Raw genomic sequence first — 27,519 nt, 5'->3', positions numbered from 1 at the left:
AAGAGGCCTTACCCCATTGCCTGATTCCTCTGCTTATTAACCATAAGACTTTGGAGAAGTGACTTCCCTGCTCAAGGCTTCTGTTCATTTCATTTAGAAGGTGGAAAAAATCATAATATTTATTTGGTGGTGAGAGTTAAATGCCATTGCTTGTTCATTCATTCATCCATTCATTCCCTCATTCATCCACTGAATTCATAACATAAGTCACCAAACTTCGTTGAATGATTTCTGGGCCCTGTGCCCGGGGTGGGGGACACAGGGATGAGAGTATGACTGTAGGGTGCTGGCCTGTGCTTGGCGCAGAGCAGGCGTTCAATGAAGATTTATTATTTCTTGTAGGCACCACCTCTCTAACACTTGAGCTGGTCTTTTCAAACACCTTTCACCTCCTCCTGGGGAGCTTATATCTGTAGTTGCCCCAACAGCCCCAGCCATATAGCAGTAGAGTTATAGAGGGCCTAGCATAAGTCAGGCATTCCACACACATCTCTAAGATCCTGATCTAAGATGCCACAAGGGGGGCATTACCACTGCCCTGTCCTAGAGCTGAGGATGGAGCCCTTGGGGCGTAGGATCTGTGAGTCTTGCCATCTAATGCCAGGCAGGGCTGGGCTCTCAGAATTGGGCCTTTGGATTTCAAACCATCCCCACATCCCATGAGGCCATGCTGCCTTCCTTGATGCTTCACTGCCTGCTCTCATCATAAGACTTTTCTGGAATGAAGGAAAACAAGTGTTCACCATGGCCCAGGGTTTCATAAGAACAGCAACAAAACCTGAACGTGACCTCCTTTGCTCCATTTCCCCTAAGCTCACGTTACCCCTTCACATTCATTTCCCACAGGAACAGTTTTTGTGACCCAAACAACTTCCTGGTCTTGAGGTTGTCTGCTGACAGCATGGGGGAGGTTATCTAGGAGCTGACCCTCTCTGTTGGCTGTGTCACTGGGTCGGTCACATAACCCTGTGGCTCAGTTCCCTCATCTAGAAATTGGGGCTGTGAGTCCTTGCCGCACATCCGTTCCTCGAGGGAGTTGTGAAGATGGGGTTTGCAGTGTGTTTTTGTTTTTTTCTGGATCCTTCAGTCACACAGACAGAGCCCTCTGACTTCCACCCCCAGTCATAACGATATAGTCCTATTGTGGTTGGTAAAATGAGATGGATCAAATTATCTCTGAGGTTCTTCCCAAGCCTGGGATTTTGTGATTCACACATCTCATCATGGATTGTCTTCATCAGTTCTCTGTGGGTGTCTGGAGAGCAAAATAAAGACGCCTTAATTGTAGTTTAGACTTCTCTGCAAAATAATAACAAGAGTGGCATGGAATTTTAGTTGCTTACTACGTTCCAGGCACCATGTTTGATACTTAACAAGAATCACCTCATTTAAGATTTATAACAATTCCGATTGTAGAGATAAGGGGGTGGAGGCCCAGAAAGATCAGATCACACAACTAGTAAGTCCTGGTCCTGGAACTTAAACACGTGTCATCTGGTGGCCTCGTCTGGGGCCCCAGGTTCTATGCTATGCAGTGCATGCACTGGGGAGAAGGCGGCACAGAGAAAGGGGTGAAGAGCACAGCTGTAGGGATTATTGGGGTGAAAAGAGGGAATCTCTAGGGGCTCCAGGGGAAGATTTCATTCCTGGTCTCTTCCAACTTCGGGTGGCTCCTGTCATTCCTTGGCTTGTGGCTGCATCACTTTAATTTCTACCTTTATCCTCACACAGTCTTTTCCTCTGTGTGTGTCTGTCTCCCTCTCTGTGTCTTTTGTAAGGACAATTGTCAACAGATCACCTCTACAAAGATCCTTTATGAGTAAGGTCACATTTGCTCATTGTAGGGATTAGGACATGGACATAACTTTTGCGGGGGCCACCATGTAGCCCCTTACTTGTACTGACCGTCTCATTCTTCACAAATTGATCTTTATACACACACTTCTTTGAATCCAGCCTCATGGTGCCCTCACGGAGCAGCTAAGGGAGTCATTGGTGCCCCCATTTGGCAGGTAATGGAAGTGCAGTGAGACCCTGGCTGGGCAGCGAGGCATCCACATCTGCTGGCCGAAGCCAGTGCTGGGAGATGGAGTCCCTGGTTCGGGGTCTCATCTTTATGCTGTGAAAGTGTGAGGGACAAAGAGATAAACACATGAGCTCACAGACCTTTGGAAAACGACAGACAGAAGTTTGCAAATGGGTGCTTGGGGCCAACCGGGAAATGCAGAAGGGATTTGTTTGCCTCCGCTGTATTTTAAGAAAAACATTTGAAAAAGTAAAATTGAAAAATCAGAAGAAAAATCTAGATATTCCCGTTCTTTTGAAAAAACCCCAGAATATTTAGCTAACCTAGGCACCCATTTCACTGGGAAAAGAGTGGGAGCCGAGTAGTAGTTGGCCTTTAGAGAAGGCATGTTTTGGTTGTGGAAAGCTGAGTCTCCAGTTACCCTAATCTTAGTGTAACCATCTTTTTATGCTCACAGATTTTATGGATCAAGAATGGGAACAGGACACGGGGAGATGCATGTCTTCACTCCACCATGTGTGGGGTCTGAGTTGGGAAGACTTTCTGGAGGTCACTCCAGCAGTTGGGGACTGGTGGGGCTGTGGTCGGGTGAAGGAGGGGGTTCTCTTCCATCATGGCTTCTTGCTCATGTCTGGTGCCCTTGAAGGTGGGGCTCAGCCGGGACCATCAGTCCCGCATCCCCACCCTGCTTCTCCAGGCGCCTGTGCTTTCAATCTCAGCGCCTGCTTGCTGGGTTCGGAGGGGAGTATTCTGGGAGGGGAAATCCCGTCCAGGGCCCAGCCCCTGAAGTCCCAAAAGCATCATTTCTGCTGCACTGATAGGAGGAGGCAAAAAATTGTAGCCTGTTCTCCCCCCAAATCTCCAAAGAGCAGGTGCTATTTTATTCTTTTAACCTGATCCTCAGATACAGCTGGCGGAGTTAATTAAACTCAGTTAATTGCACGCGGCCATCCTCACACCGCTGGTCCCTGCAAAACCCGGCTCGTTTATGTTTGCATCTATTTATCTTCTTATTTATTTTTCCCCTTTAATGCCCATCCTCCTTTCCTCACAGGCAACATTGTCATGTATGTGACATTTATCTTTCTGTCTGTGGGTGTTCTGGTATGATACATAGCGCTTTGTGTGCGCACAGTTTAATTTACATAAATGGTGCTATTTCAGAGATCTCATACTGTGTCTTACTTGTTGGATTCAGCCTTGGGTTTTAAGGTCTAGTGCATTGTTGTGTATGTGCGTGCGTGTGTGTGTGTGTGTGTGTGCGTGCGCTTGCGCACCACAGCTGCTCACTGCTGCTGGCTATGCTGGGGTCAGTGTCCACTGTGTACATCCACTCTCTCCTCCAATGACCGCCACACGGGTGCTTCCATTGTCTGCCATCTGCTGTGATAATCAGAGCAAGCCATGTCCCCTGCCGAACCGGTGGGAGGAATCCTCTGGGGAAACACATCCAGGAGAGGGAGGGCTGGGTCATAGGGTTGCATGTGTATCTGATTCCCCCCCCCCGCCCCAGAACAGCTGCAGCATTTCGCTGCCCCTTGTGGGGTGTGGTCATTCCCCAACGCCACCGAGACCCACCAACTCTTGGTGTTTCCCAGCTTTACTGAAGTCTCATCTCATTTGATTTTTTTCTGCTTACTGATGAGTTTGAACACCTTTTCCTATGCCTCCTGGCCATCCGTACATCCCCTTTAGTAAGTACTTTTCACAGTCTTTGCTCATCTTTTTGTTGCGGTTCCTGACTCTTTTGGCTTTGCGGGGACAAGTGCTCTTGGTGTTTGTACCGCATACCCCCAGCCACGGCACACGCTGATGTTACTTACGGTGCCCTGGGGGCAGGGAATTGGCATCCCCTGGTGGGAGAGTTCTGCAGGAAGGAAGAAGGGATTGCAGCTGGGACCACCTGCCTGAGGCTTGGCGGAAAGGCAGGGGTGGGTGGGGTAGGGTCAGGGCAGGTTTTCTTGTTTGTTTCCTTTGCTGGTTGTAACAAATGAGCACAAACTTGATGGCTTAAAACAACAGAAACTTACTCTCTCACAGTTGTGGGGACCAGAAGTTGGAAATCAGTTGCACGGAGCTGAAATAGATGTATCCTCAGCGTAGAGCTCCTTCTGGAGGCTGGAGGGGTGGATTCTTCTTGCCTCTCCCGGTTTGGCTGCTGGTAGGTGGTGTTTGTTTTTGTTTTTGTTTTTGTTTCTGCCTGTGGCTGCATCACTCCAATCTCTGCCTCTCTGGTCACATGGCCTCCCCTCCTCCCTTTGCCTCGTTTCTCTTTGCTTCTCGCTTATAATAAGGTTACTTGTCATGGCTTCGTAGGTTTGCACAGGTAATCCAGGAGAGCCTCTTCGTCTCCAAATCCCTAATTTTATTGCATCTGCAAATATTTTACTGTATAAGGTAACATTCACAAGTTCTGGGGTTAAGAATGGACATTTGCTGGTGGGGGAGGGGTACCACTCAGCCCACTCTAGGAGGCTATGCTTATTTTGAGCCAGGAAATAAAAGTGGACAGAAACACATTTCCATAAAAGTGACAGAGGTGCAGGGAGACATGATAGCATAGTGTGTGTGGGGTGGATCCGAGGAGTTGGGGGTGTCTAGGGCCAAGGGCCTGAGTAGGGGAGAGGGGGTTCATGTTGGAAGCAGAGGAGGGATGAGAGATGGGAAGGTCTCAGCAAATGAGCTGTGCAGCGAGAGACAGAACAGAAGTGGATTTAGGAAAAGTGGGTTTATTTGTATGTGTGTGTGTGTGGTTTTTATTCTCCTATATCACTAAAATGTACATCCCTAAATATGCAGTCTCTCAAACAATGTTGTAAGTGCAAAAACCACCTACTGCCTCCTTGAGATAAACCCAAGAATCTCTAAAGAGAGTCAAGGGTGTTTGAAGGGTTTACAATGTCCATGTTTAAGGCTTTTAGTTGAGCAGAGCTTAATTTTAAAAGTCTGACCTCCTGAGGATGTTAGAGTTTCTTGAAATATCTGGTAGTGGCCAAATAAACAGAATTTTGTTGCCATGGGGCAATTTTTCAGAGCAGCCATTGTGTGTTGGGTGCCGTTCTGGGGGATAAGAACATGAGCTTGAGCGAGACCAAGGCTCTGCGTTCCTGGGTCCTGTCCGGGGTGACTGGTGCTATAGAGACAATGAAGCCATCTAGTTGGCATAGGTGTTGGGGAGGCAGAGGGGTTGTATGTATAGAGGGGGGTCAGGCTGTGAAAAAGCCAAGCTAAACTTCCACCACCAGCTCCGTGACCTTGGGTGAGTGATATAACCACCTGTGCTAATTTTCCTCCCTGTGCAAAACAGATGTGGTGCTTTGGAAAAATGGCTGCAGGTCCTTGAGAGTCTGTGTCCCATTTCCTTGGGTTTGGGTGGCCTTGTGACTGACTGCTTGCTCAGCACAGCACCATAGAAGTGACCCTGTGACTTCTGAGGTCATGTAGCAGGATTCTTGCACAGAGTGGTGACTCCGAGGCTTTTCTTTCCAGGAAGCAACTTTATTCCTGCCGGCACTTCTCAGTTGGGTTCATCCCCAAGGAACTGAGCCCTGAACACCATGTGGCATAGATTTTTAAATATATTTTTTACTTCTTTGTCTCCCATATATGGTAATGCACAAACACGTAGTCTGATTAAATGGTCTCATGTTACAAGGTCGTGAAAGATGTTGTCAAGTAGGCAAAGAGCAAGGTTGCCTTGAAGTTGTTTTTTTTTTTTTTCTTTCCTTAGGGAGGGGACCCTACCACAGTCGGGTCATAAAAGGCCACATAGCTTCTGTCTCATTTGCTGTGACATTTATTCTCGGGGCTCTACATTGCAGATGAGGAGGCAACTACCATGACCATGACAAGGACATTGTGGAGAGGCCTCTGGTTAACAGCCTTCAAGCCATCTCAGCCCAGGAGCCAGACATGTGAGTAAATGAGCCTGCAGATAATAGCAGGCAGCCCCCCAGCCTTTTGCCCCTAGCTGTTTGAATCTTCCCAAGGGAAATCCCAGACATCATGGGGCAGAGAAGAGCCTTCCCACATGGTGCCCCATGTATATCCTGACCCATAGATGTTGTTTGCCTAATAAAATCGTTGTTGTCATTTCCCTACATTTGGAGATGTTTGTTACACAGCAGTACTCAAGGGGCAGTAGGTGCTTACATCGTGGACTGTTGTGTGGCTTAAATGAGTTAATGGATGTAAATTTAAAGGAAGTTTGTAAATTCAGGGACACCAAACTTTGTCTAATTTAGCACTGGAGATTGCCAGGGAGAATGTTTCTCTTTCAACAATGACTTGATAAGGTATCCAGAATTTTAATTTTGATATTTTCCTTGTCCTATATGTTTGCTCCATTAAAAAAAAAGTAGGTTCCTACCTTCCTCTCTGGGAATATTGTAGATAATTGGTGTTGAGCCGACCTCAGCATGGGACACTTTTAACATGGCCTCTTTGGTCTCTGTCACCATGGGCAGTCCAGTGTGTCACATCCAAGGAAGTGTCTCATTACTCTAGACCCTTACATAATTAAATAGTCAGCATGGATCAATCAATAGATTTTTTTCTAGCCTTCAGAAATTAACATTTCTTTTCCACAAGTGTTGTCTTTGGAAAATAGTATTAAAAGACACTGGAGTTTGTCCTTGACTCTGGACACCCGCCTGCAACTATCCCACTTTCCTGCAGTTGTAGAAAAATTCTCAAAAGAATTGTCTGGACTTGTCAGCGTTTCCTCTCTTCCCACTCCCTCTCAACGCATTCCAAGCAGGCCGTGGCCACAGGACTGCACTAAACCCAGCTTCCATCAAGATCACCAGTGGCCTCTCTGTTGCTAAATCTAGTCATCAATTCAGCATTCTTAGTCTCAACCTCAGCCTCCGTCCTCAAGTGGCCTCACCCGCCCACCTGTGCCTTATGTGGCACAACTGATTGTCCTCTCCTTGTGGAATCACTCTGCACTTGGCTGCAAGAGCCTCCCTCTCCTTGGGTCCTCCTCCACCTCGCCGGCTGCTTCCACTCTTGCTCAGTAAGTCCTCCTCATCTCGCCTTCTAGATCCTAAGTTGTTGGAGGGCCCCAGCAAAGCTGTCTTTGCTTTTCTTCTTTCCCCTGTTTCCAAAGAGTTGCACATTTTTACAATGTCATCCATATACCAAGGACTCCAAAGTGTTATCTCAAATCTAGATCTCCCCTCTGGGCCCCAGACTTTTATATCCAACTACCTGCCCAGTTGATCTCGAAGATCAACACTGAACTCCTGGTCTATCCCAAGACCGAAGGTGTGCCTGCCTTAGTCTCCCTTTCTTAGTAAATCACCATTCCTTTCTTCAATTCCAAGTGATCAGTTAGGAAATCTAGACTCGTCTTTGATGTCTCTTCTCTTCACACTGGATCCATTAACAAATTCTGGTGGTTCCACCTTTAAAATACAGGAAGAATGTGACACTTCTCTGACCTCCATTGTTAGCACCGGCTGTTCATCTCTTGCCTCTTCTACTGCACTGGTCTCCTAACTCTTCTCCTGCTTCCAGCTGTGTTCCTTGGTGGCCTATTCTCTGGGTGATAGTTTCAAAATATGTATTAGATTGACAGACTCCTGAGCTCAAAACCCTCCAGTCGCTTCTCATCACATTCAGAGCAAACTCCAAAGTTCTTACAGTGGTTCTCGAGGTTGACGAGCACCCTGACTCCCTGAAGCTCATCACTCAGATTCTTTCCTGCTCTCATCACTCCAGCACATGCTACCCTAGCCATTGTGCAGGGCACACAGGCACTGCTCCCTCTGCCTGGAATGCACTGCCCTTGCATTATCCCTGACGTTATTTGTATCTCTGTTCAAAAGTCCCTGTGTGAGGGAGACCCAATGAACACCCACCTGAAAGAACTTTCTCTGTCATGGTCAGTCTCCTTTTCCTGCTCTATTGATCTGTCTATCATTTGTCCATCCATCCATCCATCCATCCATCCATCCATCCATCCATCATCTAGCTATCATTTCATAGCAGTTTCAGATTCAGGGCAAAATTAAAAGGCAGACACAAAGATCTCCCATCTACACACAGCCTCCCCATTAACAACACCCTACCATCCCAGAGCAGAACAGTTATTATAATTGATGAACCCATACTAATTAATGCATCTTTATCCCTCAAAGTCCAAGTATACTTTAGGGTTCATTCTTCATAATCTACATCCTGTGGGTTTTCACAAATGTATACAGATGTGTACCCACCATCCTCATAGCGTCTGGAAGAGTTTCCCTGACGTGAAACTCCTGAGTGCTCTGCCTATTCATCTGTCCCCACCCCCAAGCCCTGGCAACCCCTGATCTTCTTTCACTGTCTCCATAGTTTTGCCTTTTCCAGAATGTCATCTATTTTGAATCCTAGAGTATGTAGCCTTTCAGATTGGCTTCTTTTACTTAGTAATACACATTTGAGTTTCCTCTGTGTCTTTTCATGGCTTGGGTTTTATTTACAGAGATTAACAGAACCTGACATATATATTTATTGCTTATCCCCAGCCATTGTATCATAACCCCCGTGAGAGAGGGATTGCTTTATTTTTAGGCAACTGTATCCACTGCAGCTAGAAGTGTGACTGGAACATGGCAGGCATGCAAAAGCAATCTGTTGAATGAGGAAATAAGTCAATTAATGAAAAGATTCTTCTTTGCAATGGTCCAAGTATGTAGAGTGTTCTTTTAGATAATGTAGAGGAAAGACACCTGTAAACTGCAAAGAAGTTTACAAATTTCAGTAGTTATTGTTGCTACCTATTGGGAAGAGTCCTTGTCACCATGTCAAAGGATGGTGGAATGTCAGATTTGAAAGCAACCAGAGAGGTGTAACTCTCTATGTTCACAAAACATCTCTAAATATTTCGCTGCCACTAAGAAGCCCATCATCTACCCCTTTTACCGGCTCAGTGTCTTCATTCTTCGATTTGGAGTTGAAATCTCCCACCCTGTCACTTCTATTTTTTGATCCTAACTTGGCATCAGGAGCCACAGAGCACTATGTTGAATCCCTGTCTTCATGACAGCCCTTTTAAAATATTGAAGATAGCTGGCCTGGTCCCTTTTGCATTCAGTTCCCCAAGGAAAACACCTCTCATTCCATCAACGGCTCCAGCTGTGACATGATTCTGAGATAGTGTCCCCTCTCCTAAATGCGGCTGAGTCTGATGCTAGTTTCCTCTGTGTAAGCACTCCCTGGACGAGAACACGGCACTTCAGTCCTGACCTGTCTGCTCCAGAGCTCAGGTCTGTCTCTGGCTCCTTGTTAAGGGCTTGCGTGTTTGATAAATATCAGCAGGATTTGTTTAATTTCGGAGCTTCTCCTTCTTATGGTTGACTTGCATGGAGCATGCACTTCAACTCCAATACCCCTTCTCTTTCTCCTCCTCCTCCTCTCTCCTTCCTTTGCTTCCTTTTCTTCCCCCTTGCCTTTTCTCCTTCTTCTTCTTGTTCTTCTTCCTCGATGAAAATTGCGAAGTCCTCTCATTTAGACCTCAGCCTAATTTTTAAAATATGTGGGCAGGACTTTACATCAATCCCTTAGCATGTAAGTTTGTCTCTCCTTCCCATCTTGACAAGGTATGCCATTTTGAACATTTATCTGTCAATCATCCCATGTATTTGCTTTGTCTTCTAAGTTTGGAGTCACCTGCCTACTTGACAAGTATGGTGGGTTTGTTTTTTTTTTATTTTTTTATTGCTGTCTTCTTCCAGACTAATAAGAAAACCAATAGCAAGTTTAAAGCCCTGGCTTGGCCAGTAGATGATGACCACATGGACCCGTTGATGGCTTTCTGTAGGTACATTCTTCGACCTTCTGTGAATCTACCACCTGTAACTTTGGGAAGATCACAGTTCTCCCTCTTGCTACCAAAATGTGCTAAGAGACCTCAAAATCTTTGATTACTATGTGTCAGCATTTCTGGTTTGAAACCCCATTAGGAGAGGGAAATCCATGCATTTGCCAAGGCTTACTGTAGGTAAACCAACAGTAACTTCTTCTAATTCACTGTCGCTCCTTGAAGCTCCTGTGAGCCATCTGGTCCTGGCACTCAGGAAGGGGGTCTCAAACACACAGGTTGGCCCACCCATCTTAATAACCACAGTAGCTGAGATAGCACTTCTAAGAGTTTTGTGTGCTGTTAACTCAAAGATTCCTTACAACAACTCTAGGAAGTAGTTGGTATTACTATCCCCATTTTATGGATGAACAAACTAAGAAACAGGACTGTGAAGTAACCTGCTAAAAGGTCTTTTAGTTAGCAAAGACTGGAGCCACGCACTCTACTTCTAGAGCCCAACATCTTTTCCCATTTTGCTTATGGTTCATGCTACCATCTCTTCCCATCTTCATCCTGGCCTCTGGTTTGGTTCCTGACCCTCTAACATGTGTAATATGGCAGAATGATTGTAAGCAGGGACTTAGGAATTCAGGTGCTACCACTGCTAGCCGTGTGACCTCAGGCAAGTCATTAATACCGCCATGTCTTGTTTTCTGTGTCTTTACTAAACTCGTGATTAAAATAGCCAGTCTGTCGGATGGTGATAAGGATTAAGTTGACTCACGTATGAAAAGTGTTATGTATAATGCACACTCTCAAGGCACGACACTGTCAATGTTGTGGTTATTGTTATTATTATCTTTGTTGTTCTTAGCTAATCATGCGAAAGGTCTATTTAAAGCTGAAGCCACGGGAGGAGCTTGTGTTGATCACTCTGCCCATTGACTCCACTAGACCGCCTCAAAAGTGTCCAGCCCTTGTGTTTGGCCATCCATCCTGGCCTCATGAATTAGAACTGGGTGCCGTCATGCTTGCCATCTGTATTCCTAAGTATCAGCAATTGCCTTTTTAGTACTATATTCTGGAAGTCTTTTAGAGTTTGATATCTAGGTCACTCTGGCTTTTGGCCCTGGCGTCAGATGAAACATGTGTTGAGTTAGCCTACTAGGCTTTCTCTGTTTGCTTTTCCAGCTCAGTGGGGGTTTTCTCTTTGGGATTTGGGCTTTGTGAATTTGGTGGGATGCCCTTCCAAAATATCCTCATGTATTTTGCCTTTTCCTTCTCTCCTTAGCATTCTTATTCTGCTTTTGGTGGGAAGAACACCGTAGTGGAGAGGGGGAGAATAACCCAGTTCTCCCCAAACCTTTGGAAGCCTACTGCCTCCGCTTTCCCCAAAGCCCTTCACAGGCTTCCCAGTATTATTCACACTCCTTCCTCTCATCCTCTCCACGGGCCCCCATACACAGGGTGAGGTCCATTCATAGTCACATTTTCCCATTCCCTTAGAGATTTTCAACAAATATTTTGGTTCCGACATCAGTGATTTGTTTTTAATCGAGAAAGGAGAATTTGTAATTGCTTTTAGCACGGTTTGCTCCTTGAAATCTGGCACTCTTTCTTGTTTGTTTCCTGGAGTTTCAGAATGGGAGATGACCCTTCATGAAAGATGCATAGGGATGTCAGGCTAATAGCACGCTCTGTAGAAAGACAGATGTGGGTCCAAATCCTGTCTATCTCTCACTTAGCTTTGCGACTTTGAGCAAGACACTTAAGTACAATTCCTTGTGTTAAAAGCAGGCTGACTTTCCCCTGTCTTGTGGCTTTTGTACAAGGATTATACAAAATCATGCCTATAAAGCATTTGACATAGTCTGTGTGTCATTTCATGAGACCAGCAAGCACTCAAATATGGTTTTTAAATTATAATTAAGATCCTATGTCAATTATTCCCTGTGTGATAAGCCTGTAGCAGATACTTTGTATCCACTGTTTCTGTGAAACTTCACGTAAACGTTACCAGCTAGGAATGATGGTATGTATGTAACAACAAGAGTGCTGAGAACCAGAGAGTTTCAGTAATTTGCTTCTGGTCCCCAGTTAACCTTAGGGAGAGAGCGAGGTGTCCACCTGGACCCGTGTGTTCCTGGTGCACATGCTTTTTCAACCTGTTCCTCAGTCCATCATTTATAATTTTCTCTGCTCCAAATAGGTCTGAGCTTTCTTCTAAACTGAGCTCCGGATCCTCTCCTCAACAAACTCTACCCCAGCCAGACTGATGTCCTAGTGTTTGAGAAACATGGTGTGCGCATTTCTCCAGCGTCGGTCAGCCCATTCGTTCCTTCATGCAAGCAGAGACTCGAGCACTCTGTCTGGGGCTGGGTTACAAAGGTGAGAGGGTCGGGACTTTGCTCAGGGGGAAGTTACAGAACAGTAAAGGTTGTATCGAAGGATGTCAACATGAAACTTTTGGCGGAGACCCTAAGGGAACAGATTATCACATACCATAGTGTACTATGAGACGGACCGCCCAGAAAAATCTCTGCAAAGTAGGTGGTCAAGAGTCAGTTGGGTACGTCCCTCACCCCCATGAGGATATGAAGGCACGGGGGAAGAGGACTTGATGGTACAAGTAGCTTGCGGGCTGGGCTCTGTGACCCTCTGATGGGGCAGGGGTGAGGTGCTTTCCCTCACCTGTGTCTCTGAGGGGAGAGGCTTCAGCAGGACCCCTTGGACAGGGGACCACTGAGTCCTCACACTGAATTGCTGTAGGAGAGAAGAAACAAGCTTGTCTTGAATGAAAGCACGGACATTTGGGGGGTGTTGGATAACCAGCTGGGTATAATGAGCCAGACTGAGTAGTCTTGGAGGAAGAAAAGAAAAACATCTGAGTGTGTTTCCCTCATTTTTTTAAAGTTTATTTATTTTGAGAGAGTTTGTTTATTTTGCATGTATGAGTGGGGGAGGGGCCGAAAGAGAGAGAGAAAACCCGAAGCAGGCTCCTTGCTGTCTTTTCTCGAACTCCCGAACCGTGAGATCATGACTGGAGCTGAAATCAAGAATTGGACGATTAACCACCCGAACTGCCTTGTTTTTCCCTCATTCTTGTGCTTTCCCCTCATCCATTCCCAAATCTCTCCCCTGTACCTCCAAGCCTCTGACTTGCTCATTTTGGAGAATGGGGAAAGGGAATCATTCCCAGTCTTTCCCCTTTCTATTGACTAAGCCTTCAAGGGTCCTCCTCACATGTGTGGGCATCAAGCTTCTAGTTAGGGGGTTCAGGGTGATGTTGAAAGCTTATTCATTGATTATGTATGCACTCTGACTTTACTCCTTTGCGTGTGCATGTATATGTAAATTATATGTATAAACATGTGAAAGATTTATATTATAATGTGTATATAAAATGTGTATATAATTAACATGATATATATGACAACATATTTTATATATTATAAGTTATATAATTTTAAAAATATAATTTATTGTCAAATTGGTTTCTATACAACACCCAGTGCCCTCCTCCATGCCCATCACCCACTTTCCCTCACCCCACCCCCGCCTCAACCCTGAGTTTGTTCTTTGTATTTAAGGGTCTCTTGTGGTTTGTCTCCCTCCCTGTAACTTTTTTTTCCCTTTCCTCACCCCCATGGTCCTCTGTTCAGTTTCTCAAGACATATGAGTGAAAATATATGGTATTTGTCCTTCTCTGCCTGACTTATTTCACTCAGCATAACACCCTCCAGTCCCACCCACATTGCTGCAATGGCCGGATTTCATTCTTTCTCATTGCCAAGCAGTATTCCATTGTATAGATAAACCACATCTGCTTCTTAGCCTGTCTAGCCCATAGAGAATTATTTGATGAAAATTTCAGGCTTCTGTAAGTTGAGGTTGGGTTCATGGTCAGGGAGAAGGGAAAAAAAAGTGAAATGGACAGAATTAAGGGACATTCTCATGGGAGAACAAAAGGTGAATGTCACTGAAGGAAAATCCTCCTGCATCATCTCTTTGAAGGGCATCTAATGGGCAAAGCATGGATGGAGGATGGATGCAAACAGTCACGCGGCATCTAAGCAGAGTAAGGAAAGCTCAAGACTTTAGTTAGCAGAAACTTTCAGAAGTGCAAAGGCTACGTACGTAAAGACCTGTACAGAGTGTGAGTTAGATGTTCTGAGGCAGAAAGGGGCAGGCGTGGCCTAAGAGAAGGAACAAAGGGCTCGGGAAGCAAACTCCTGTTCTCGGCCGGCTGGGTGTGCCTTTGACTCTCCTGTAAATCCTAAAAGTCACTGGATTCGCCCCCCCACCCCCCCACCCCCCCCAACCCTCCATCCCCGGCCACTGTTCCCTTTTCTCTCCCATAAGACCCACTTCATAGGGCTGCTGCTGAGACTTGCCCAGCACTCAGGGCTGCAGGGCTGCGAACTCCAGGAGCCAGGCCTCCGACCTGGCGCCTCCTGTTCCCGGTGCTATAATCTTGTGGCCTTACTTTTGCCATCACGATAAGTTCCCTAGATTTGGGTCAACTTCTGAAGGATTTCGACAGCCAGGTTGAGGAGTTTAGACTTGACCTGAAGGGAAAGGAGGAACTTCAAAGACAATGAGGGCCACTAGAGCCTTGCAGATTTGGGTTTGTTAACCATGGTGCCTGGGGCACTTTCCGGATTTGTGGTTATCTTTGCTTTGTTAGGATGCAGAGAACTTCTGGAATTCTGTACTCATTCCCCGGAAGGCTTACCTCCTGACCTGAAACTTTCATTGGGGATTTGATGACGGCACCCCCCCCACCCCACACACACGCGCACACCTAGTCTGGATACAAAGAGTGTGATTCTTATTATCCTGAGCCTGTGGCTTCATTTTGCACGGAGCCACAGGTGTTCATTGCCATCAAGGATGCCCGAACCCCTAGGACATGGTAGGGCTCCCTCACGGCTTTCCCAGGTCCGCTGACGGGTGTGACAGGTGTTGGCTGTGCCTCAAGCCTTTGGCCAGACTCGTGAGTAGAATCTTCAGGTGAAAGTCGAGTCCGTCATCTCACAGGGTCTTACTGCCAAGACAAAGGAAGCCCCTAGGTTTATGAAAGCCCCATTGATTCTTTATGACCTTACTAGCTATTTAGAATACACAAAGGAAGACTTCTGTGTAGATATGAGACTCTCAAGCAGAAAAGGGACAGACTTTATCTAATGAAGAAGCCTCTGAGTGCTCCATTAGCCCAGGCCTAAGAAGACCCATTGCTGAATCAATACAACGAGGGCTTTTTTCTTTGTTTAAGCTTTTGAAAAGTATTGTGAATTTAAAACACAAACAGTTATACAAGTCAAAGGTATAGAAGCTTCCTGTTACATCTTAGCCCCTTTGTAGGCGTGCCTATAAATGCTGAAACTAAAAGCTTGGTTTTGGAGGGACCTGGATTTCGTGATGCAGTTGCAGAGGCTCAGGTGTTTGACCACTATAACCATCCCAGCGATAAGTGGGATTCTGAGGGATGGGAGCCACACTCGCCATTAATGGCTACTCAAGAAGCAAAGGAAAGGGTAGGTCAGCTCCTGGGCAAAAGGATGTATTTTCTCTTCAAAGCCATTGCACAGAGGTTAGGAGAAGGGAGGTCTGTGCCAGTGCACAAGCACTCACATTAAAAAAAAGCACCTGCTTTTACTCTTGGTGTCATTTAATGGGGGAGGCCCTGCAATCCACTTGACTCAGAGTTTTAACATAAGTCTCCACCTGGAATGTCCCAGTTCCTTTTGTCTCTTGAAATTAGTCGCTAACTTATATCATGTGCTCATGATTTGCCAGCATTGGCCAAGAAATGTCCAGATGTTATCTCATTTCCCATGTGGGCACACACTTAACAAAAATCCGATTTCACGAATGAAGAAGCTGAGACGTAGAGATATTGAACCATAGTTTAAGGTCACTCAGCTGGTAAGTGGCCGAGCCAGAAACTCAGGTGTTGTGAGCTACCCTGCTCTCCACCATGGCTGGTTCTTAGAATGGTGTTTGACATAGATAGATCTTCCAAAATACTTGTGTGTGTGTGTTGTTTTTTTTTTAACATTTATTTATTATTGAGAGACAGAGAGAGACAGAGCATCAGCTGGGGAGGGGCAGAGAGAGGGGGAGACACAGAATCCAAGGCAGGCTCCAGGCTCTGAGCTGTCATCACAGAGCCAGACATGGGGCTTGAACTCACAAACTGTGAGATTATTACCTGGGCCAAAGTCAGATGCTTAGCTGACTGAGCCACCCAGGTGCCCCCCAAAACACTTGTTAAATGAAGAATGGAATCTGACTTCAGGGCCTTCGTCATTGTGCTTCCCTGCCTCAGAGCTGGCAAGATCCTTCTAGGAACTTATCTGTCAGAGGAGGAATGTGACTCTTTAACTGTACTCTGTAGTTAACCATACTGCTGGGTTGTTCTGACTGGCTGAGGCATGCCCCTCGTCTAAGGAGAGATTTTAGACAAGGGTATCAGAGAGAAGGGGAGGGGGCAGGTAGAGTCAGCCAGTAGGCAAGAGCCCAGGGCTATCCTTTGGAGTCTCCTAGGAAAGAACTATGGCCATCTAGATGAAGCCTAGTTTGGATGATCTGAAGTATGATTCCTTTTTAGCTACTATTTATAGGGGAGCCACGGGGTCTCTCCAGGAAACTCAGCCATCATTTTCTCCTCCGGGCATTACCCAGAGACCACAGTTCAAGGTGCCTCATACATATATGGCCATTTCTCAAAAGCACATGGATGAAAACTTATGTCCACACGAAACTGCACATGGATATTTATAGAAGCTTTATTCATGATTGCCCAAACGGGAAGCAAGCAAGATGTGCTTCAGTAAGTAGGTGAATAGAATATTATAGACATTAATATTATAGGTAATAGAAGGGAATGTTACCCAGTGCTAAAAATAAATGCACTATCAAGCCAAGAAGAGACATGGAGGCAGCTTAAGTGCATATTACTAAGTGAAAGATGCCAATCTGAAAAGGCTACCTGCTATATGATTCCAACTATATGTCATTCTTGAATAAGCAAAAGTATGGAGACAGTAAATGATCGGGGGTTACCAGGGGCTGGGGAGAGGAAGGGATGAATAGATGGAACACAGAGAACTTTTCGGGCAATGACACTACTCTACATCATACTATAATGGTACAGACACATTTGTCTGAATCCAGAGAATGTACAACACCAGGGGCGAATCCTTCCTTAAACTATGGAGTCTGGGTGAGTATGATGTGCCCATGTAGGTTCATCAACTGTAACAGAGGTCCCACTCTGGTGGGGACATGGATCATGGAGGAGTCTGTGCATATGTGGGGGGGGGGGGCGGTGCTGGCAGTATCTGTGAAATCTCTGTATCTCCCTCCCAGTTTTGCTGTGAACCTTAAACTCTTGTAAAAAGTGGTCTATTAAAAGAAAGAAAAAAGAACACATGGACACTGTGATGACAAAAACACACATTCTTTTATATTTGGCAGGATTTGGAAAAAAACCTGTTTGCTATGATGTACTAGTAAATTGACAATAGAGATACAAGTAAAATTATGAGGAAATCATGTTGAAAAGGCTCTTACCTGGAAATATGGCTGATCACTGAAGGAGATGGTCTTGGTGCTCTCTCCCAGCTTTCCCATCCTAGGGGGGTGGGGGGGCTGTCTGTAATTACGGTAGCTGTCAGGTGGGTCAGCCTGGGTCTGGCTCCTGTACCTCTGTTCCTTGAGTATGCTCTCCAGCCCACCTGGCTGACCCCTTTTGAGGTTCCCCCCCTTCTTGCTTCCAGGAGCACCCACTCTGCCCTGGAACTCGGGAACCCTGGATCCCTCTCCTTCCTTGTGCGGAAAAGCCAGCTGAGGCCACTTGCCCGAATGTGGTAGGTCACCAAAGACAGAGCCACGGTGGAATAACGTCTCTGAGAATCAGGAACATGTGTATTCTTTTGTGTGTGTATCTGGAATGTACCCCACTTACCTTTTCGTCCCCCACGCCCCACGCAAATCAGAGTGGGATATGAGACCTCTTAGTAGTATAGATACTGGAAGATTAAAAAGCAGCAAACAACTGCTGTGGTACCTTGCCCTTCATGTTAGCGGAAGGATCTTTCTCTTTCCCTCCTCTGTTCCTTCCATTCTCTAAACCATTTTCTGAACCTCAGCACGATTGGCATTTGGGGCCCAATAACTCTTTATCGTGGGCAGCTGTGGTGTGCTTTGCAGGATGTTTAGGATTCTTTTGGGGCCGCCCATCAGATGCTGCGAGCGCCCATGCCTCTAGGTTGTAACAATCAGAAATAGGTCCTACTTTGCCACATGCTCCCTGGACAGCAAGATCACCCTGTGTTTAGAACCTCTGCTCAAAATGTGAATCAAATACCTGCTAAGCATATCTCCCTTCCCTTCTCTAAACCCGCACGGGGCCTTCACTTCATGAGGAATGGCATTCTAAGGGCTGTAAAACTGTTGGGCTTCCTTCCATCCCAACTCCTCACTTCCTTTTGTTCTTCTTATAAGAAATCATGACTTTGGGGAGAGCTGCTTACGGGAAACCATAAAGTCATTCTCTGCGCTCTCACCTTGGCTGTGAAGATAACACAATCAGCCCACAGAGGCAGGGTTTTGGGAACTTCAAAGTGGAGCTAGAGGGAGTGGAGGGGCAGGAGCCAGGAGCTGAGGTCTTATCTGTGGCTTGAATGTTCTTGCCCTTATCAATCCACTAGGAGGGATCCTAGGGGAGAGCAAGTGGGAGTCAAAGGCCAGGTTGCTTTCTTTTCCCACCTGTCTGAAGACTGAAAGGGACCAGGGAATAAGGGAGGGCTGAAAGCAGGAAAGCAGAGTAGGAAGAATCCCGATAGGGGACATTTTAGAGGTGAGTGGGTATGGGGGGGAAACCTTTTCTGAACTTACATGGACTCATGCTGACCTGGGTTGGACACTGGGGTTCTAGAACCACAGAATCTGAGAGTTAGAAGGTCTTGGCATTCGTTTCAGGAGCACCACCCAGGTGATTTCTGCGCCTCCACCCTGGGGCTCTTCCATGGGCAGGTGTGAGATTGGGGACCTCCTGCCACAGATAATGAAGGCCCACACACAGACAGTAGCAGCTGGAATGGATAAGTGAGCATCTAAGCAACAGGAATTTGCTGCAATTGAGGGCAAATCATTTGTAGAGGTTTGATGAAGGAAAAAGAATCTGAGATAATAGTAATAAATGCCAACCTTTATAGATCACATGCAATGTGCCATACGTGATGTGTGTGACACACTTTATATAAATAGTCACTCATCTCCTCCACCTAACACCTCTATATGATAGGTACCCTAAAGTACCCATTTCATAGGTGAGGAAATTGAGGCATAGAGATGTTTAGTAATTTACATATCACAGAGCAAATCAGGAGGAGAGCTAGGACCTGAACCCAGATGGCCCAGTTCTAGCACTTGCGATTTTAACCATGGAGCGAGCTATCACTTGGATAACAGAACTTGGACGGCTAAGTAGATAGTAAAATCATGAACTTGGGGTTGGCCTGCAGGAAGAAGAAGTTTGAGGGAAAAAAACAATGGGTTCAGCCTTGAGGATCTTAGGCCTGGCATGTGCATGGGAAACCTAGGGGTTGTGCCTGGAATTGGGGTGGTGGTAGCTCAGCTATCATCTCAGCACGGAGGTCCATGAAACCATGACTTGGAGGTGTGAATCAGGAGCTGTGTGCAGTGAGAAGACAAAAGGAGCAGAGAACCCTGGGGAGCACCGACAGTGAATGGCAGATGGAAGAAGAACCACGAAGAGAGACTGGAAAAACAGCTCCTTAGTGTACAGTGGTGCCCTGGAATATCAGGGTAAAGTGAGTTTCAGGAAGGAAGGCAAGGTCACTAGGGACAAAAGCTGTTAAGAGTTCTTCTAAGATAAGAAATGAAAAGAGATATTGTTCTTAAAGAATCTCATGGGTTTCTAATCCATTTCCCCAACCAGCTGTAAATATCTTGAGGCAGATATTATATCTAGCACTTTGCTGGGTTCTTCTTTGGGTCTCTGCACTTTCAAGTGCAGGGCTACGCGTGCGGAAGGCAGCCACTAAATACCTGTAGGTTGATGGTTGTTCATGTTGCTGTTGCTTTTTTCCCTTAAGACGATGACATGCTTTATAAGTTGTTCACACCTGTTGAGGAGGAAATAGGATGTTTCAAGTTTCATACAACATTGGGTAGCCCATAACTACGAGACTTGGTGTTGCTAAATGCAGAAGACTGGCAGATCTGGAATCTTGGATCTCTCTTCTTTAATGTTGGAGATAAACAGAAAAGCTGTTCTCTGTTGGAGACCTACTGTGTGCCTGACTCTTCACTGCACTTGACATTGGGCATTTGTAGTTCAAATCCTCCCAACCTGGCAAGCTGGGTATTATTATCTTCTTTTCCAGATAAAGTGACTGTGTTGAAAGCCTGTTGTCTTCCCAGGTCCACACGAGTAGGCAGAGCACTGCCAAGATAAAGACCCAGGTCCGTAGGACGACCAAAGGGACTTGACATGCCCTGAACTAAGTTTCTTCCCATTCCCTGAACTGCCACTGCCTCATTTATGATGTCACCACCATTTGGGTGGGTTTTGCCAGAGCTTCTTATTTGTTCCCCACTCTTCCATCAAGCCTCCTTCCCCGGGATCCATTTTCCAAAGTGCAGCTGTAGTAATTGATCTGAAGGCAACCCTGATCATTTAAAACTCCGTCAGTGGCTTATGGGATATGACATTCTAGAGATGAGTCCATCCCCCTCAGCACACCCTGTGGGGCTGTTGTCATCTGAACCCACTTGCTGTTCCAGGCCCTTCTTGGCTATTGCCTTGCATGCTCTTCTCTTGGGCCAAACCAACCTCCCTCACTTCCCTGAAGATGCCCTTCTCTCATTTTGCATATTCTGTTCCCGGAAATTGTGGTACTCTTCTTCCCTTCCTTCCAGGGCTAGCTCACACTTACTCTTTAAGCTTCAGCTTACCCCCTACTCTCACAAGTATTCCCAAACCTTCTGAGACCTTATTAAATGACCCCCTTCGATGTTCCTCCTCCGAGCACCCCAGCATCCTGGGATTGTCTCCGTGCATCCTGCTTGCCATTTTCTTCTGGTGCCCTCACTTGGTTCTGAAGTCTTGCGGGACAGAGATCACATATGACTCCAGGTCAGAGCAGGAGCTAAGCCCTTGCTTGTTAAATAAGTGACTGGGTTTTGAGGGACAGCCAGCACCAAGGTTGGAATGCGGGAACAGGAAAGAGGGCATAGGGAAGGGCCGACAGTTGGGTTAGCTGGAGTGTAGGCATCACCATGGGGAGTTGGTCAAGTCTTCTCCCAAGTTTACTTCTTCCTGCCACTCCTGAAGGTACAGGGGATCCCCTGCCACTACTTCCAGACAGTGATAATCCTGTTGCACCCATCTGGGCCAAAGCTTTGCCTGGAGTCTCATCTTCGGAGCCCATTTCTTTTTCTTTTCTTCTTCTTTTTTTTTTTTTTTGGCAAGACAGGAAACACTTGACGGTGAGGTTCTCCTCCTATGGAATGTGCGTTGCGACAGAACTGAGGTCCAGATGGAAAATGCCTCCGAAGTCCTAAGCCAAGCTGGAAAGATAGGCTGATGATAGTGGAGTTTATCCTTCCATTTTAAAAATAGTTGGCAGGGAAAGTAATCCAGGCTCATGCATCTGAAGTGTTGTAAAAATTAGCAAGACTCCCTGGCTGAAAGGAAAATGGCTGCGGTAAAGAGAAAGAAAGCTATCTTCCCCTCCCTTATCTCTACCCTCCCATCTTCAGATCGAGGGAAGCATTTCTCTGTTAGTGGAAACACGATGCCTTTACTGAAAGGAATGTCTAATGGTGGAATTTTCAGACAGTAAAACAATAAGGGAGACTCTTTGAGAGCAATCAGGCCCTTTAAGTCACACTCAAGGGGCAGCTACTGACTTTTTCTGCTTACAAATGCAACCCTGTGTGTGTGTGCGTGTGTGTGTGTGTGCGCACGCGTGTGTGTGTGTATGACACCATAACCCTGAACATTTGATGGAGTTACAGCTGGTGACGTACTTCCACAGGCATTGTCTGAGTTGCTCCTTCCCCTTGTCAGGTAAGGAGGGGATTACCATCTCCTCTCCCCATTCTACAGAAGAGGAAACTGAGATCTGATTTGTCTAATATCTCACAACCTTTCAGGCATCCCTTGATTCTTCTCTCTTTGGCTATCAAGCACTGTCAGGGCACCGGGTGTCATTTTATTCCTGGTGATACCATGTTTCATAAGGCAGGTGGGGTCCCTGTCTCCACACAGCTTCCATTCAAGTTGAGGGAACAATAAACAAGGGACTAAGTAGATAAATAGGACAGTGTGCTTTAAAGAAAACACAACTTTGGAACCGGGTAGAAGGTGCTGGCTGCTAGAGGGTAGAGAGGGGGTGTATGTGCTATTTCAGAAAGGGTGATGGGGGAAGCCTGGTGGAGGAGATAAAAGTAGAATCTGAAGGAAGACGAATTCTATGCTCCCTTCTTTACACCCACACAGCAGTGGGCTCCTAGAGGGACTTCTTCCCACATAGCTCTTTAAAAAAATTTTTGTCTTTAAGAAGCTTCTAAGAATCTCTCATGGAAATTGATAATGGCCGGGAGCACATTTCTCAGGGTCCTCTAAAGAGGACACTTGGACCTTAGCAGTGACAGCTCAGAGATGGGGAAAACGCAAATGCAGGCCCCGCCCTGGCAGCGTGTAGGCAGCTGTCCTGGAAAATAAAAACACAGGCCGTTTGCAGATTCAGGAAGATGAATTGTTTTATGGACACAGTCATCAAAGGCCAACACGGCCGTGTTTCTTGACGACATCTCCCGGAAGCTATTCATCCGGATGATAGAAGGCCGCGAGGAAACTTGACAGTCTCCAAATATTTGGAGGCCTATCATGGGGCAGGAGGACTGGCCTCGATGGGGTGGCTGCAGGGAGTGACAGTAAAGTCAGGGGCAGGAGGAGAGAAAGCTGCGGGTACCAGCCTGGTATTGGAAACAGTTTTCTAAACAATTTTTTTAAGTTTATTTATTTATTTTGAGAGACAGAGCAGGGGAAGAGTGCAGAGAGAGAGAGAGAGAGAGAGAGAGGGAAAGAGAGAATCCCAGGCAGGCTCTGCATTGTCAGCATGAAGCCTGATGAGGGGCTTGAACCTACCAACTGCGAGATCGTGACCTGAGCAGAAACCAAGTCAGACGTTTAACCGATGGAGCCACCCAAGTGCCCTGGCAACAATTTTCTAACAGTCTCACCTGGCCAACAGTGGCATGAGATCACCTTGGGAGGGAGAAAGATGCTTCCTTCTGTCACTAGAGGCATGCAGGTAGGGGCTTTAGTTCAATGACTGATCTGTTGATTGATTCATTAGTTTAGTACTTACTAAGCATCTTCTATGCATGAGGCAGCTGGATCCTGTGGTGAACAAGATACACAAGGTCCCTGCTTTCATGAACTTTCCTTCCTAGGGGTGGAGACAATCAGGAAAGACGTGAAGAAACTGGTACAAAGATTGCTGTAGCTGGCGATGGGTGTCAGCACAACCAAAGGAGATGTACAAGAACAACTGTGGGTGTATATGTGCACACGTGTGTTTTTGTGTGCATGTGTGCATGGAGTGTGTTGTATTTACCATTGCACACTCAGAAAAGCTGTTTCTGATGGGATAAGCCTTGTGTAAGTCCTACATGACCAAAAGGACCAGCAAAGACCAAGGCCCTGCTCGGTGCTCTCAGGAACGGAGAGAGGTCTGTGTGTCTGGGCACTGTGACCAGTGAGGTTTGGTCGGGCAGCTGCCAGATCGTGCCAGGCACTGTAGGTCATGACAAAACAGTTGGATATTTTATACAAAAGGCAATGGGGAGCCATAGCAGGGACATGTATTTTTTTGGGTGAAAGGTTGGACTAGCTGAGTGGTTTCAACTCTGCTGGTACACTGGAATCACCTGGGGATCCAGAGTTGGGATCCAGTGTTTTATATGAACCCTAAGAGTTCTTTTTTAAAAAAAGTTTTACATTTATTTATTTTGAGAGAGAGAAAGAGAGACAGAGCACTAGTGGGGAGGGACAGAGAGAAGGAGACACACAATCTGAAACAGGCTCCAGGCTCTGAGAAAGCATTCAGCACAGAGCCTGACACGGGGCTCGAACCCACGAACCATGAGATCATGACCTGAGCCGAAGTCAGACACTTAATTGACTGAGCCACCCAGGTGCCCCCCCCGCCAAGATTCCTTTCATGGTGAAGATTTAAGGTACTGATGTTGGTCTCCCCATGGAATTACACATTTTGCTCAGGACATATGAGAATGATATGTCCCATAGGAATTGTGCCAGCATAGTATCTGCGAACCAGTTGGCTGGTATGAGTGGCTTCTAAATAAGCTTAAGTCATTTCTTTTTTAATTTTTTTTTAAATGTTTTATTTATTTTTAGGAGAAAGAGAGACAGCGTGAGCAGGGGAGGGTCAGAGAGAGAGGGAGTCACAGACTGAAACAGGCTCCAGGCTCTGATCTGGCAGTCAGCACAGAGCCCGACGCGGGGCTCGAACCCACGATCCGCGAGATCATGACCCAAGCGAAAGTCGGACGCTTAACCGCCTAAGCCACCCAGGCGCCCCAAGCTTAAGTCAGTTCAACAATTACTTGGTGGATTGTCTTCTGTGTGCCATTCTCGAAGCATGCACAAGGCCTGGCACGTAGCTCCATAAGTATTTACTGAATAAATCAATGGCTAACTGTGTCAGATGTTCAACTGGGCCCTGGGGAAAAGAGATGGGGGGAAAAGATGGGAAAAGATCGCAGAGCTACCTCCAGCTTTGCTATATCATAGGAGAAGAACTGCAGCAGGTATGAGAAGGATGAAAAGATGACAAGTGCAAGGAAGGGGCTTTTGGTTTGAGTTTTTATTGGGGTAGCAAGATTCTAGGAGCGCTCATTGGGAAGGCAAAATGCAGAGGGTTTTGATTCTTCGCTTCCCAGCCTGGTGAGTTCTGGTTTCTGGTTTCTCAGAGGAGTTTGCCCCTCACTTGTAGGGATGACCAAGAAAACATGGGGTGGTCAGGAGTAGGGACTCGGGGGCTCCCCCGGAAGTTCAAGCGTCTTGGAACCAGCGCCTCTGGGTTCTTTGCTTTGGCAGGAAGATGGAGAATTCGGCCAAGTTGCTCAACAGAATGTCTACAGCTACCAGCTCTGGTCACCTGTCAGAGGGCCAGATCTCTGTGTGCTCCCTGTGTTAAACCAGGCAGATGACCACTACGTGTCTGGAAGCCGTGAACCAATCAGCTCTGCTCTCCTCTATGTTAGTAATCCTGGAGTGGGTTTCTGGAATTGCCCCTCATGTAATAAAACATTAAGGAATCTAGCCTAAACAATCAGTTCCTTCCTGGGGCCACATGGCCACTTATAGAAGGTACGGTTTTGGCGTCTGAATTTGGATTCAAACTTTTTGCAAATTCCAGGAGGAAGAGAAGAAGAAGGGCTTTTGATTGTTCCTTTTATGGTCCAGACACTGCTAGATGTGAATATCCTTCACTACATAAACTAGTTCTCAGGTAAACATTACTGTCTCCATTTTCAACACAAGAAACCAGAGCTTCAGAGGTTAAGGGACATGGCCAAGGCCATACAGCTTAGTCAGTAGCAAGATTTGATCCCAAACCTGCCACCAGAACCCAAGCTGTTGTCATTATATCTCTTTCTGGTCCAGGACTACCCAGTAAGTGCAAAGTTTTTCTTTTAATGTCTGCACAGTGGGCTGAGCCCCATGGATATCTTGGGAATTCCAAGGGCTTGGGTATGGGACATTGCCATTCTTGAATGACTGTCTTCCACTCCCAGGAAATTCCTACTCAGTTGGTTTGGGGATACAGCCTGAGCCTTAGATTTTTATAAACTCCCAAGTTAAGGATTGGAGGCAGCAACTGGGAGGAAAGCAGGAGCTTGAATGGGAGGCATGGGGCAGAGGTAACTGGGGCTGCCCCATAACTGTATGCAGCCAGTGTGGACTATGGTCTAATATCAGAGTAGTGGGCGGGACCCAGATATGGGAGACTTTAGATGGTTGGTGATGAGGAAGAAGAGCTGTAAAAAGCCCTGTGAGAATTCACTCAGAATGGGGAAGGGGAAATCAAGCCTCCTAATGAAGGTGGTGGCATGTCTGTGGCCTGGAAGGAAGGAGCCCCAATGAGTTGAAGATTTCAACTATTCCCGAGAGAGACTGAGACACAGCTTAGCTAATAACTGTGACAATGATGGGGACGATGATGAAGTCTCTGACATTTACAAAGTGGTACAGAAGCCCTTCATCTGGATTCTCTCCATAGTGGGTTGAATGGTGGCCCCCCCAGGAGATGTGTTTATGTTGTTATCCCCAGAACCTGTGACCGTGACCTTATTTGGACAAAAGGGGCTTTGCAGATACAATTAAAGTAAGGATGTCAAGAGGAAATCACCCTGAATCATCCAGCTGGGCTCTAAATCCTGTGACAAGTGTTCCTATAGAGATTGGGAAGAGGAGAAGGTCACGTGCAGGTGGAGGCCGGGATGCAGTCAGAAGACAAGGTGTGTCTGGAGCCAGCAGAGGCTGGAGCGGCAAGAACAGCTTCTCCCTGCAGTTTCTGGAGGGAGCCTGGCCCTGTCGATACCTTGGTCTCACACTTCTGGTCTCTAGACTTTGAGGGAATAAAGTTTGTTGTCCTGAGCCCCCCGGTTTGTGTTAATTTGTTGGGGTAGGCCCAGGAAAAGGATCCATCCCCCTAATTTTCACATCTCTGCTGTTGGCACCATTTTTCCTTCCATTTCTTTTTTTAAAAAACTTTTTATAGTTTTTATTTATTTTTGAGGCAGAGAGAGACAGAGCATGAGCGGGTGAGGGGCAGAGAGAGAGAGGGAGACACAGAATCTGAAACAGGCTCCAGGCTCTGAGCCATCAGCACAGAACCCGATGCAGGACTTGAACCCATGAACCATGAGAACATGACCTGAGCTGAAGTCGGACACTTAACCGACTGAGCCACCCAGGGGCCCCTGTTCCTTCCATTTCACCAGTAAGGAAACTGAAGGCCAGAGATTTTGAATGTTTTGCACAGAGACTGCAGTAGGTGTAAGATGCACACCCAGAGAACCGGACTCCAGAGCTCAGGGGCATTCGTGACTATCCATGAGCTCCCTGGGGCAGGGGCAGCCTCCTGTTTTTCTCCTGGGCCCGAGGGCCACACAGGTGCTGAGGGCTCCTGCCTGCATGGCAGTTTTTTTCTTTTGTTTGTTTGTTTATTTTTTATTTACTTTTATTTTTTGAGAGAGAGAGAGAGAAGCAGAGAGAGGGAGACCGAGAACCTGAAGTAAGCTCCACACTGTCAGCACAGAGCCCAGTGTGGGACTCAAACCCACAAACCATGAGATCATGACCTGAGTTAAAGTTGGATGTTTAACTGACTGAGCCACCCAAGCACCCTGGGCACTGTGAGGTTTTGGGCTAATTTCAAGCCAACCGGATGATCATGATTGGCTTAGGAAAAGGTGAAACCTCAGTTTTTAAAAAAAAATGAGGTGAAATGTATAGAACATGAAATTAACCATTTTAAAATGAGCAATCCAGTGGGATTTACCACATTCGCAATATTGTACAGCCACCATCTTTATCTAGAACAGTTTAATTACCCAAAAAGGAAACTCT

General features: G+C 46.4%; 2 long non-coding RNA genes across 2 annotated transcripts in view; both read left to right on the top strand.

Annotated features, from left to right (window-relative positions):
- The window catches only part of LOC120240876, a 117,322-nt gene extending 97,016 nt beyond the window's left edge, over positions 1–20,306 (top strand). The window contains exons 4-6 of the long non-coding RNA XR_005530759.1: positions 4,067–4,187; positions 5,848–5,940; positions 20,234–20,306. This is a non-coding gene — a long non-coding RNA (uncharacterized LOC120240876). The remainder of the gene's footprint in view (positions 1–4,066; positions 4,188–5,847; positions 5,941–20,233) is intronic.
- A 577-nt stretch (positions 20,307–20,883) lies between these two features.
- Positions 20,884–25,206, top strand: LOC120240877. Its single transcript, XR_005530760.1, has 2 exons — positions 20,884–20,985; positions 24,982–25,206. It is a non-coding gene; the product is annotated as an uncharacterized LOC120240877 (long non-coding RNA).
- The last annotated feature ends 2,313 nt before the right edge of the window (positions 25,207–27,519 follow it).

This window comes from Hyaena hyaena, unplaced genomic scaffold, assembly GCF_003009895.1.
Source record: "Hyaena hyaena isolate Hyena2069 unplaced genomic scaffold, ASM300989v1 scaffold_268, whole genome shotgun sequence".
Lineage (NCBI taxonomy): Eukaryota > Metazoa > Chordata > Mammalia > Carnivora > Hyaenidae > Hyaena > Hyaena hyaena.
The sequence above is the reverse complement of the archived record's forward strand: the minus strand, read 5'-3'. Positions and strand labels throughout refer to the sequence as shown.